Here is a 12,705-nt window from a genome sequence, read left to right as displayed (position 1 = left end):
TCGTGTCATAATCGCTCAGGTAAGGCCGGTTTTCAGAAGTAATTTTTGGTATATTTTAACAGGAACTGGACATAAAATCGGTCCTGTGTTCGGAATTCAGAGGGATCGGTATTTGGAAGTTTTGTAATAGTATGATAAAGAAGGACCAATTCCGTACAATGACAATTTGTTCGGTATTCAGAGGTGTTCGGTTTTCAAAAGGTTCGGTTTTCGGAAGTTCCACTGTACTAGTATTTGTTAATTTCATTTTAATTAGGTTTGATATAGCATGTACAGCTACGTGTAAGATAGATTAATAACAACGGTACACGTATTTTTTGTGTTAATTCGAGATTCGTGGTACTTTGAGAGAAAAATATTTGTCTCTGAAAAGAGCTGTTGTCGGGATGCAGGATTTCATCTCAGTCAGCGTCTAAAACTTCGCCACACCGGCCTTTAGTCCCGACATCTCTTCAGCTATTTAGTGGGCATGTAGACGTTAACATAAGTGATGCCGTAGCAGAAGGTCTAGGTGACTGGACTGTAAATCATATTTAAACAAACATATCAGAGCAAACAGGATACAAAAGTCATGTAAGTCAGGTATAAAATACAAATTAGTGTTAGGACACAGAATACAAATGAGATTTTGACTATCGTGGACTTAGATACCACGAGAATGTAAATTCTGAAATATAAGCACAAATGATACAAATAAACTTACATTTTTTATACAACACGGACTTTTTTTGTCTCATAAAAGTATTTATATCCAAATTCAAGTAACAATAATAATGCAAATTAAGATATTTTATCTAAATGGATAATAGAAATTATACATTGTGATGCAATGTTTGATATACACACCGCGTACTGTTTGCTGTACGAGTAGTATTTACATGGCACTCGTTACCTTCACGACTCGGTGCACAAATACAAAGGCACACAAAAAAGTTGCACATAGGCGGACGCTGCACTGTGACATTAAACTGGGAAATCCGACATGGTTGGCAAATTAGAGTAAATTTAACACTTAGCAGACAGAGACCCCCTCAATCTTTTCACGTCTGTTTGGTCGTAGAAACCAACTACGGTAAATTGCATAGGGTATAGATTTAACTCATCATTAGAGATCGCTCGTGTTTCTGAAAAATACATGTATACAAATAGTTAAAATTTTGAGCCAGTAAGAACTACAATGCCATATCATAGCGTAATATTGGTTCGTACTTTAATGCTGAAAGGAATCACAGAAAATGCATACATGTAATGTAACTAAATCAACTTGAAGGCGAGTTTCATTTGATACCCACGTGTTACTTAAGAAATAATTAACGATGATTCGTGTATTGTTGCAGGATATACAACGAGGACGAGGATATTTTGCAATTAAATTAATAACGAAGGCCGCAGGCCTGAGTTAATAATAAAACTTGCAAAATATCCGAGTCCGAGTTGTATATCCTGCAACAATACACAAGTCAAAGTTGATTATTTCTATTCTACCATGTACTGTTTAGTTCTGAGATCTATCTACCTGTTTCTAATAGAAAAACGGCAAAGAAACCTCGGGACAACCTTGTAGATTATTTCTTGAGTATTGCATTATTTTGTTGCTAAAATATACATTTCTTTACATGCACTACAGTACTACAATCAAGAAATCAATCATATGGCATTGATTTTAAAAATTTAAAGAAAACAAGAGACCCATGGGGCCTGTATTGCTCACCTGATAGATTAGACCAAATGTTGAAATAATGTTCATATTCAATTTGTTTTATTTGTAAAACTCTAACAATGCTATATATGGTTATAGTGTGGGAATCCGAACTGCTTTAAAGATTAATGAAGTCCAGACTCTCTAAGGTCTGAAAGACCTCAAGAATTGTTTATAGAACATGCATTCATCACTTTATGACTAGTAGCGATTTAAAGGAATTACCTCTATTTCACCTATTGGGCCCCGCCCCTTTGGCCATTCGGGGGTCAGTCACCATTTATGCAAAATCTGTTCCCGTTTCTGACCAAATTAGGTTCAAATCCATTCATAACTTGATGACTAGTAGCGATTCAAAGGAATAACCTTTATTTCCCCCACTGGGCCCCGCCCTTCTGGCCCCTTTAGGGTCAGAGCCAACGTTTATGCAAAATCTGTTCCCCTTCCCCAAGGATGTTTCTGACCAAATTTGGTTCAAATCCATTCATAATTTTATGACTAGTAGCGATTCAAAGGAATTACCTCTATTTCCCCCACTGGGCCACGCCCTTTTGGCACCTTTAGGGTCAGAGTCACCATTTATGCACAAACTGTTCCCCTTCCCCCAAGGATGTTTCTGACCAAATTGGGTTTAAATCCATTCATAACTTTACGACTAGTAGAGATTTAGAGGAATTACCTCTATTTCCCATATTTGGCCCCGCCCCTTTGGTCCCTTTGGGGTCAGAGCCACCATTTATGCAAAATCTCTTCCCCTTCCCCCAAGGATGTTTCTGACCAAATTGGGTTCAAATCCATTCATAACTTGATGACTAGTAGAGATTTAGAGGAATTACCTCTCTTTCCCATATTTGGCCCCGCCCCTTTGGCCCCTCGGGGGTCAGAATCACCATTTATGCAAAATCTGTTTCCATTCTGCCAAGGATGTTTCTGGTCAAATTTGGTCAAAATCCAATAAGAACTTTATGACTAGTAGCGATTTGAAGCAAATGGTGACGGACGGACGACGGACGCCGCGCCATGGCATAAGCTCACCGAACCTTCGGTCCAGGTGAGCTAAAAAAAGCGGCCTTCGTAGGATTTGAACTAGCGTCGTGATAATCAGTTTTGGTAAGACTAACCCAATAGCCCACTCGACTAGAGTAACCGTATTACATTTAGATGAATATTAGATACATAAAATTGTAACAGCCGTGACTCACCAGTATGTATTATTAACACGAGCGTGTATTTTGGCAAATAATACATGGTTTTAAACCAATCAAAACTGGCATTGTATAGCAAAGATGGTAGAATGCTTGATATATGTAGTTTCTAGGGAAACATATATACTGATATTCGATCTAACAAGTTTTTAGCTCACCTGGTCCGAAGGACCAAGGTGAGCTTATGCCATACCGTGGCGTCCGTCGTCCGTCTGTCGTCCGTCCGTCCGTCCGTCAACAATTGACTTCTTCTTCATAACCGCTGATCAGAATTTGAACAAATGTGGTCAGAAGCATCCCTATGGGTAGGGGATTCAAAATTATACAAATGATGGAGCTGACCCCCTGGGGGCCTCTGGGGTGGGGCCAAAAGGGGTCAATTTGGAGGTATTGATATAAACGACTTCTTCTCTGAAACCAAGCAATGGCTATCGCTCATATTTGCCAGGTAGCATCACTATGGGGTGGGGATTCAAAATTGTACAAATGAAGGGGCTGACCCCCAGGGGCCTGAGGGGCGGGGCCAAATGTGGTAAATTCGGCTATATTGATATAAACGACTTCTTCTCTGAAACCAAGCAATGGCTATCGCTCATAATTGCCTGGTAGCATCATTATGGGGAGGGGATTCAAAATTATACAAATGATGGGGCTGACCCCCCAGGGGCCTGAGGGGCGGGGCCAAATGTGGTCAATTTGGCTATATTGATATAAACGACTTCTCTGAAACCAAGCAATGGCTATCGCTTTTATTTGCCTGGTAGCATCATTATGGGGAGGGGATTCAAAATTATACAAATGATGGGGCTGACCCCCCAGGGGCCTGAGGGGTGGGGCCAAATGTGGTCAATTTGGCTATATTGATATAAACGACTTCTTCTCTGAAACCAAGCAATGGCTATCGCTTATATTTGCCTGGTAGCATCACTATGGGGTGGGGATTCAAAATTGTACAAATGGTGGGGCTGACCCCCCAGGGGCCTGAGGGGCAGGGCCAAATGTGGTAAATTTGGCTATATTGATATAAACGACTTCTCTGAAACCGAGCAATGGCTGTCGCTCATATTTGCCTGGTAGCATCACTATGGGGTGGGGATTCAAAATTGTACAAATGATGGGGCTGACCCCCCAGGGGCCTGAGGGGTGGGGCCAAATGTGGTCAATCGGGCTATATTCATATAATTGACTTCTTCTCTGGAGCCAAGCAATGGATATCTCATATTTTACTGGTAGCATCACCTTGGGGTAAGAATTTGAAATTGTACAAATGACGGGGTTGACCCGGGCCGCCAGGAGTCTAAGGGGTGGGGCCAACAGGGGTCAATTTGGCTAAATTGATTTAAACAACTTATTCTCTGAAACTAAGCAATGGTTTGACTGGTAGCATCCTATTGGGGTAGGGATTCAAAATTGCATAAAGGAACGAGCTGACCCCCAAGGGGGCAGAGGTCAGGGTCAAAAGGGGTCAGTTGGTCTAAACAAGTTCTTCTCTGAAACTAAGCAATGGATATCACTCACATTTGTGTGGTAGCATCCCTCTGAGGTCGCGGATTAATGCACTTTTTGGAATTTTCAGTATTAAAATAAAACCAATGTACATGTACCTATATAAAATGCTTATGATATATATTGACATACCAATACCAGCGACAAATATACTTCAGCATCATTCTTGTTTCATATCTCATGAAACCAGGTGAGCGATACAGGCCCTCTGGGCCTCTTGTTTTTCGAGTGATGTAAACAGATGAAAAAATACCGTCGGATGATATTAGCGTAACCACGTGGAATATTTTAGCCACTCGTAATCTGAGTACTTCGATTATGTCAGATGGGCAAAGGGTCGTGGCTTAACTTTCATGCACGAGTACATTAACTATCATTGTGGTAGTCAGGTAAAGAGGCGTGGCTTACCATCCATGCATGAGTACATCGATAACCATTGTGTCAGTCAGATGGGCGTGATTTATTCTTCGACGCAGTCCTGTGTCTAACCTTAAAGTTGAAGTCGGTTATGGTCATTTCTCTTACTTATGACGATGTTATTTCAATTCACAAAACATTTTTTTCTGTGCATGTGTTTTACCATTACATCTGCTCGGTACACATTTCTCAATAACGTCGTCATGAGCGTTTTAATATGTATAATACCAAATGGAATACACATTAACGAATGAACAATTAAACATGTAATTGGTTTGGTTTATTTTGTTTAACGTCCTATTAACAGCTAAGGTCATTTAAGGACGCCCCCCCCCCCCCCCCCCCCCCCCCCATGCGTGCGACATGCATGCGTGTGTTGAGTGCGTATGTATGTTTTGGGAGGCTGCGGTATGTTCGTGTGAAGTCTCCTTGTGATAGGCCGGAACTTTTGCCGATTTATAGTGCTACCTCACTGAAGCATACTGCCGAAGACACCCAGCAACACACCTCACCCGGTTACATTATACTGACAACGGGCGAATTAAACATGTAATTATCATTTGTTAACGTATTATCAAATTGTTTTATTTAAAAAAAAAATTGTCTATTATCATTTAATCTGATTTATTTTGTAATCTTATACCCGTGTAAATTGACATAATGTTGATAAATTACGCTAAGTTATACCTATGAGATAAATAAGTATGTGGTAAGCTATAAGGCTTAATCTTGCGTACATTAATAAATATTGTCGTGGTTTATCATTCACTTGTAAATCGGACTTTATATTGCATCTGAATTAGCCCGAGTTTTCTCTGGCCCTGTCACCATGGTGACAGGGCCAGAGAAACCTCGAGCTACGATAAGGGTCGATAATGGTCAACTGAGAGCCACACCAACACAGGTAAAAGCTAATGCTGAATGTAATCGTGGCCCTCTGGGGCTGCATCATCAGGATTCGCGGCGGACAAATTGCTTTGATGTTTCGCGGAGAAACGATCACCGCGGATTTTGATGAACACATTACCACCGGGGATCGCGATGACGCTGTTTTCATGATCCCTGATAGGGATTTAGGGTGATAAATCGCGGTGATTGATCCCTTGGATAGAAAATTAGACGCGGGCACATGGTGTTTTTGTGTGCATTTCCTAAGAGCCAGACTGTATGTATACATACTATAAACCGTGGTTGATGTAAAAATAGCTCTGATGTAATAAAGAGGAGGATCGTTGCAACTAATACGATATGTAAACGTTACTCTATACAAAGTTTGGATAAAAAGAACGGTTTAAAATAGCAATGATACGTCATCACTGTGGGGTGGCGTAGAACTCTCATTTCCTATTCATGATATGGAGTATTGTCCTTTCACAGTATCAAATTTATGTGCGAGTTCGGCGATATTCATTTTGATGAAACTCCGTATAAACGTTAATACAAGACTTATGCGTAAAAGTGTGTGTTAATCAAATGTAAGTAAATAAGTCTGCACATGTGAGATATGAACCTGACCTTTATCTGTGCATTCAGCGGGAAAACAGTGTCACCTGATATACACATGTGAACACGCGTACATACCGCTGGTTAGTTTACCCATTAACACGTACCGTGGACATTTCTCCTCAGTAGCCATGGCGACCAAGTTGGTTCTAGTATCGGATGCTAGGTCAAATAACTTTGACAAGTATGATCAGCCTACGGACTTAAAAATTGACTATTTGATAGAAAGAGGAGACAGGGTAGAAGATACTAAAAGGAATATCATCAACTGCTTGGATAGATACAAGCCAACTGATATACTATTTAAAATCCGAGTCCTATTAACAGCTAAGGTCATTTAAGGACGGCCTCCCGTACGTGCGACATGCATGCGTGTGGTGAGTGCGTATGTATGTTTTGGGAGACTGTGGTATGTTCGTGTTAGGTCTCCTTGTGATAGGCCGGAACTTTTGCCGATTTATAGTGCTACCACACTGAGGCATACTGCCGAAGACACCCAGCAGCACACCCTACCCGGTCACATTATACTGACAACGGTCGAACCAGTCGTCCCACTCCTTATATGCTCAGCGCTAGGCAGGAGCAGTAACTACCATTTTTAAAGACTCTGGTATGTCTTGACCAGGAGACAGAACCCAAAGCCTTCCTCACAGGGGCAAACGCTCAACTAAAGGCCAAAAGTGAGGCATTGTCAAGGGAGACATTAGGAAGAAGAAAGTTGTTCAGAAAGAAGAGAAAAGATAAGATCCCAAATTTAGTCGCCTCTTACAATGCAATGGGGGCAGCAGGTACAATTCTTACGCCCTACCTGCAGGGCATACAACGACATGTTCCTTATATATCTTTTATTCATTTTTTTTTTGCATTCAACAACGATATAAAAGCAGTCTCTCTAAAACCCGGAGCTCTCTACAAATCGGCCTAATTGTGTGGTCCCAACGGTGTCCGGTTAAGGTAGAGTCCACTGTATATATTTGTGTACGTGGCATACATATGGGATATATATTGCATAAATGGTGAAAAGACATCGTTGTAATGACCTGTCACCCACTTAGGTGGTTTTTCAAGCATATTTCATTGCGCTTGGATACAAGCTGTGGCGAAATCGTTTGCTTCCAAGACATCGCCAAATTGACAATTCGCCCTGAAAGTGAAATATACTCACATCCCAAGCGTCATCAGAACATGACTCCTTATGGGATGTTGTTAGATGTTCCTGTAACGTAGTGAGAATGACCATCTAGATTTTAATTAAATTGCCTTGACTATATATTTTACAAAATTAATTTACATCATGCGTAGTTACGTAACTTAATAACTAAACGAAGAAATATGAATGCGGATTGCCAAAAAACAGATGCAAATATTAATTCCAACGAAATAGGAAAGTCTGAACCTTAATCTTAATACCGAAATATTAAAACAGTAAGTATACCGCCGATATTTTTTAAGCATTTTGTGAAGCATTGTCTAATCCTGCTCAAATATCAAAACTTTACCGTTTGTGCAATGTATTGATTTTTGGCTTTCATGCCTGTCACTCCAATGACATGTTGAACGATAGTGAGCATAACAGACAACCCTGTAACATTCCAAAACATAATGCACACATGTGTTTTTCCTAACATGCGCAAGCCAAGTTCTTGAATGACAATCGCTATTAATCAATATTAGGGCGCTAAACACGATATATTACATGACAGGTAGTTATTAAGTGACTAAACAAATTTTGCAACAATTTACCGCATATATAAGTCAACTCAGTGTTCCTTTTACATTACTGATGGCATTTTCTTCATGTTAATAACTTCTACGTCCACGATTTGAGATACTACATTAAAGCGCTTCTATCCTATTAACAAAATCGCCTTTGACGGAGATATTAACATGGACCCGGAACGAAAAACGATGTTCAAATATGTTATTCTATGTAACCACCAAAGAAGAATGTCGCAAAACGCATCAAAATCGGTTGGCCGAGTGCCGAGATATCGCAGATCGAAGAACGCGATTTGCACCTGTCGGTCGACTGCTAATCAGCGTATCGGTCAGTCACGCTGATTTAGAACTCTTCAGTCTATGACGTCACAGGTTTAACGGAGTAACTGAAATGGTGGCCAGCATCAGTATAGACGACAGTGTGAACAGTAGCAACACAAACATGTCTTAATACGATCTAGACATGAGATTTGAGGTTGATGACTTTGGCGAAAATTGCCAACAAGAAGTCGGAATCCAACAATATCAGTTTGAGCTTTTAAGAAAATAAAATTTTAGTGAAATTGACTCTAAAAATGACCGCTTTGATGTGTTATACTGTACCAGGCACACACAGATGTTAAACATAATCCAAATAATCGGTCTATCACCAATAAATGTATATTAGTTATGTGTTTACCATATCTTGCTCATTACTACTAAAAGGAACACGGAATCATTTTTTTAAAATAAAATAATGTGCCATTTTATTCGCAAATTAATATTCAAATCAACATACCAAACAATATAACAGTTCTGGATACCCGAGTCTCTGGTTTGTTAGACAAGACGATACACACGCACAGTAAAATTATGCAATGTAACCTATACAAAACCCGCTTTTAGTCATGAAGGACACTTAATTTATAATTTATTCAAAAAGTAATATATTATATATTTCCATCATGATCTATAATAGACTAAATCACTATCGGATGAAAACCAGTGAAGCCTACATATACAGATTCCCCCCCCCCCCCCCTGTATTTTTAAAATGTCATGGTTTCATGGATTACCGACGATTAAATGCTTGAGAAAGCTATATATACTATCAATGTCATTGAAATTATGTAAACGTGCTTCGCAAACATTATAATATTGCAAGTTAGTTTACGTACAGGTACAGAGCATAGGTACTTTTTAAAACAGTAATTTTAGCTCTGTTTTTTATGATGAAAAAACATAGGCCGGTACGTAAATTGAGCTTGAATTTCGTTTAGAATTGCGCTATACTTTAGGGAATACATATTTTGTTACAATAAAACAGTGTGTTTCGTTTTCCCTACAAGCAACCAAAATTCGTATCTCTCTGTATCGCAAAGATTTGCCTATAGAATATTCAACCTAAGTTGGCTCATTCATATACCCACGATGTTGAAAGTTTACTCTATGAAGTCTTGGTTACATATCTTTCATGGACAAGTTTTATCAATTTCGGACAATTATCCGAAAATCACTAATAGCGATATCTTCATGTGGAAAGCATCCATTGCTGTTTTGGCTAGTAAGAATTCAAATGCTTCAGCATTTGTTTAACATCATGTATGAATTGCATTTTAAACTTCTATTACTAGAAGTATTATAACCGAAATAAAAATTGGTATGCAACAAACCATGCCCTCATAATAAAGGATATGATGTTAGCCGTTACATGTTACATACCTGGGTATACATTCTGAAGCAAGTGTGTATTTTCCATTGTCTCAATGGTATTTTGAACAGCAGATGTGTATTTTACATGATCGTCCAAATCACTGTTAGTAGCAACATTAAAGCACTTGCTTATGATAATTACAGTGTAATATGTCGTTTCAGAGTTCCATTGTTATTTAATGGATATTCCGCTCTACAGTAAATTAATAAAATAATCAATTCAATTCAAATACTTTGTTTTAATTTAAAATAAGTATAGAACATATTTGCAATAAAGGAACAAAGTAATATTATCACAAGCAAACAAATGTAAATTTCCAAATCACAAGGTAGACATATTTGAAATGAAGCAGATCAACAAAGTAAAAACAAGCAAACAAAAACACTTTCAGTATCAACACAGTGGAATTAAAGTTTTATATCACCAAAATAATATTGGTAGTAATAATATGTACTATTAAGACGTTTCAGAGTTGTCTTAGAGTGTTGTCTGTAGTTGTCCAGAAAGAAGCCAGGCCTTCCTTTCAGTATGAGGAGAGCTTTCAAACTCTTGTCGCTAAGAGATGCTCTTTGTTCTGTACGGTTCTTCCTGACAGTTGAAAATACCCGTTCACAATGAGCACTGCTATGGGGAATACAATGAATGCCCCTCATCACTATGGCCAAGTTCTCAAACAGCTTCTTCCTATTTTCACTTATATCTCCAATCATCCTCCATGTCTCATCCATGCGATCAGCCTCACACTTCCCCACCAACTCATGGATCTGATATGAACAGAAGTTTTCCTCAATTGTATCCCTGACACATTCTGGGGAAGTAGACACTGAAACCTGTCAAGAAAGTAGGCTAGGGACTGGAATCTAACTGCTTACATCAGTTTACATCAGTTATCTCGGCATGACGAAGTAACTCATCATCGATTGGCAGTTTTGAAATTTATGTAGTCACAAGCTTTCTCAAAGTACAACCTCACATTGCTAAAGAACTCCCTGATTCTCTGAGCCTTAAGATGATTCTATTCTTGAACAATTAAGTCCCTTGCTGCACTTCCAATAACAAGGTCGTTATCATCCTTTTGGTTGCGTCTGACTTTGTATTGGACTTCATGTAATGGATTTGCAGCTATTGCTGCCGGCTTCACAAAGCGAACCATTATTTTTTGTTGTACATTTCTAAGTGCTCTACGCAGTGTCTGAATCTTTGGATCTTCAACTTGTAGATTTAGAAGGATTCCATCGTACAAATGCACAGTGTGACTTAGAAAGATCACATATAATCTATTTTGTGGCGATCTCAAGAATGACAAGACACTATCCACCTTTTTCTCTGCATAAGATAGACTCTCCTTCAGTTTGATTTCCTAGATTTTCTTTTTTGGATGTTGTCTTTCCTTTCTCTGTTGTGCCGACAACAGGTGCCACCGATGAGTTCTTAGTTTTCTGAACTGTAGAAGATTTCACTTTCTGAACTGTGGAAGATTTCACTTTCTTCTTTTTATCATCCTCTTCCTTAAAGAATGCTTTGAGAGGATCCCAGTTAGCCAGACGCCTATCCAAACATCTAATTAAGGAAAAATCTTAATCTCAAAACGTTTGTTTTAAAAGACACTGTATTGATCAAGTACTATTTACTAAGTCCTTGTTTTCATAATTAATAGGAAAATAGATGAAAAAAATGAAATGTGCCAATGGAATGTTATACTATTATGAATGCTAATTACCTGCTGATGCTTAACCATCTCGTACATCCATGTTTCAACATACGTTTCTGTTAAACATCCGGGGGCCGCGGTGGCCGAGTGGTTAATGTGTCCCGACACGTCCTTAAATGACCCTGGCTGTTAAAAACAAACAAAACAAACATCAACATCATACACATCCTGAACTCCCTTGAACTCTGATTTCCTTTTGTTACTTTTTACAAAATAATAATACACATCAGTACTTCATCCACTGCAGGGAATGCTTTGGCTGCATTCTTTGCCGCGATGTGCATTAGATGCAAGGTACATCCGGACAAAAACACAACCGGCTGTTTTTCTTTACAAAGGCATAGACTCCCCTTTGAAGCCCGACAATCACATTGGCATTATCACATCCCAAAGCAAGACATTTGGACCACAGGATCCCTTTTGCATGTCGCACTCACGGGAGGCCGTCCTTAAATGACCTTAGCTGTTAATAGGACGTTAAACAAAATAAAACAAAACCTTTCTCTTTAAACTCCTCATCAATGAGGCGGAATATATTTTCCCCTGTCAAATAATTCAATTGCAATCAGGTATTACAAATATGAAACATTATAAGGTACTGTAGAGCACAATATATCATTTCAAAATATCGCGAGTAAAATCATTGTTATACTCAATTTAAGGAACCCTATTTGTGCCTAATCGTGAAAACTTAAAAACAATAATAAACCTGTGGCAGAGGTTTCACAAATGGAAATGGACAATAACTCTTAATTGACCAGGTCGGATGCAGGATCTATACATCGAACCACCTATGGATACTGCTTGCTTGCCTCCTCACTTCCACCATCAGTAGAATAGTAAAAGGGCAGTTCTTCATCCTATCGAACGTATTTTGGGAAATCATGGCCAAGTCTTGAATAATTTCCATTGGTTTTTTCCAACCGCATTTCATATCTGTAATTGAAAACAGTTAAAAAAAAATAAAAAAAACAATACATATACAGCTCAAACATTTAAGTCAATAAGATATTAATATAACTGGGAATTATAGATATGTTGCTCTAAGTATCATGTTCATTTTGAAACTTAGCAATGTGATCCAATAAAAACATAACAGTATACTTAACTTATTGTAAAAATCAGGCCTGTTCAGTGCTATTTTATCATTTTCCATTAATAATTGAATATACTATTTTGTAAACGGTTTAAAGAATGGACGTTTCATGATTTTTTTTATTATTTCATTTTGCTGATTCAAACAATATTATTA

The sequence above is a fragment of the Pecten maximus genome, unplaced genomic scaffold, assembly GCF_902652985.1.
Source record: "Pecten maximus unplaced genomic scaffold, xPecMax1.1, whole genome shotgun sequence".
NCBI classification, from domain to species: Eukaryota; Metazoa; Mollusca; class Bivalvia; order Pectinida; family Pectinidae; genus Pecten; species Pecten maximus.
The sequence above is the reverse complement of the archived record's forward strand: the minus strand, read 5'-3'. Positions refer to the sequence as shown.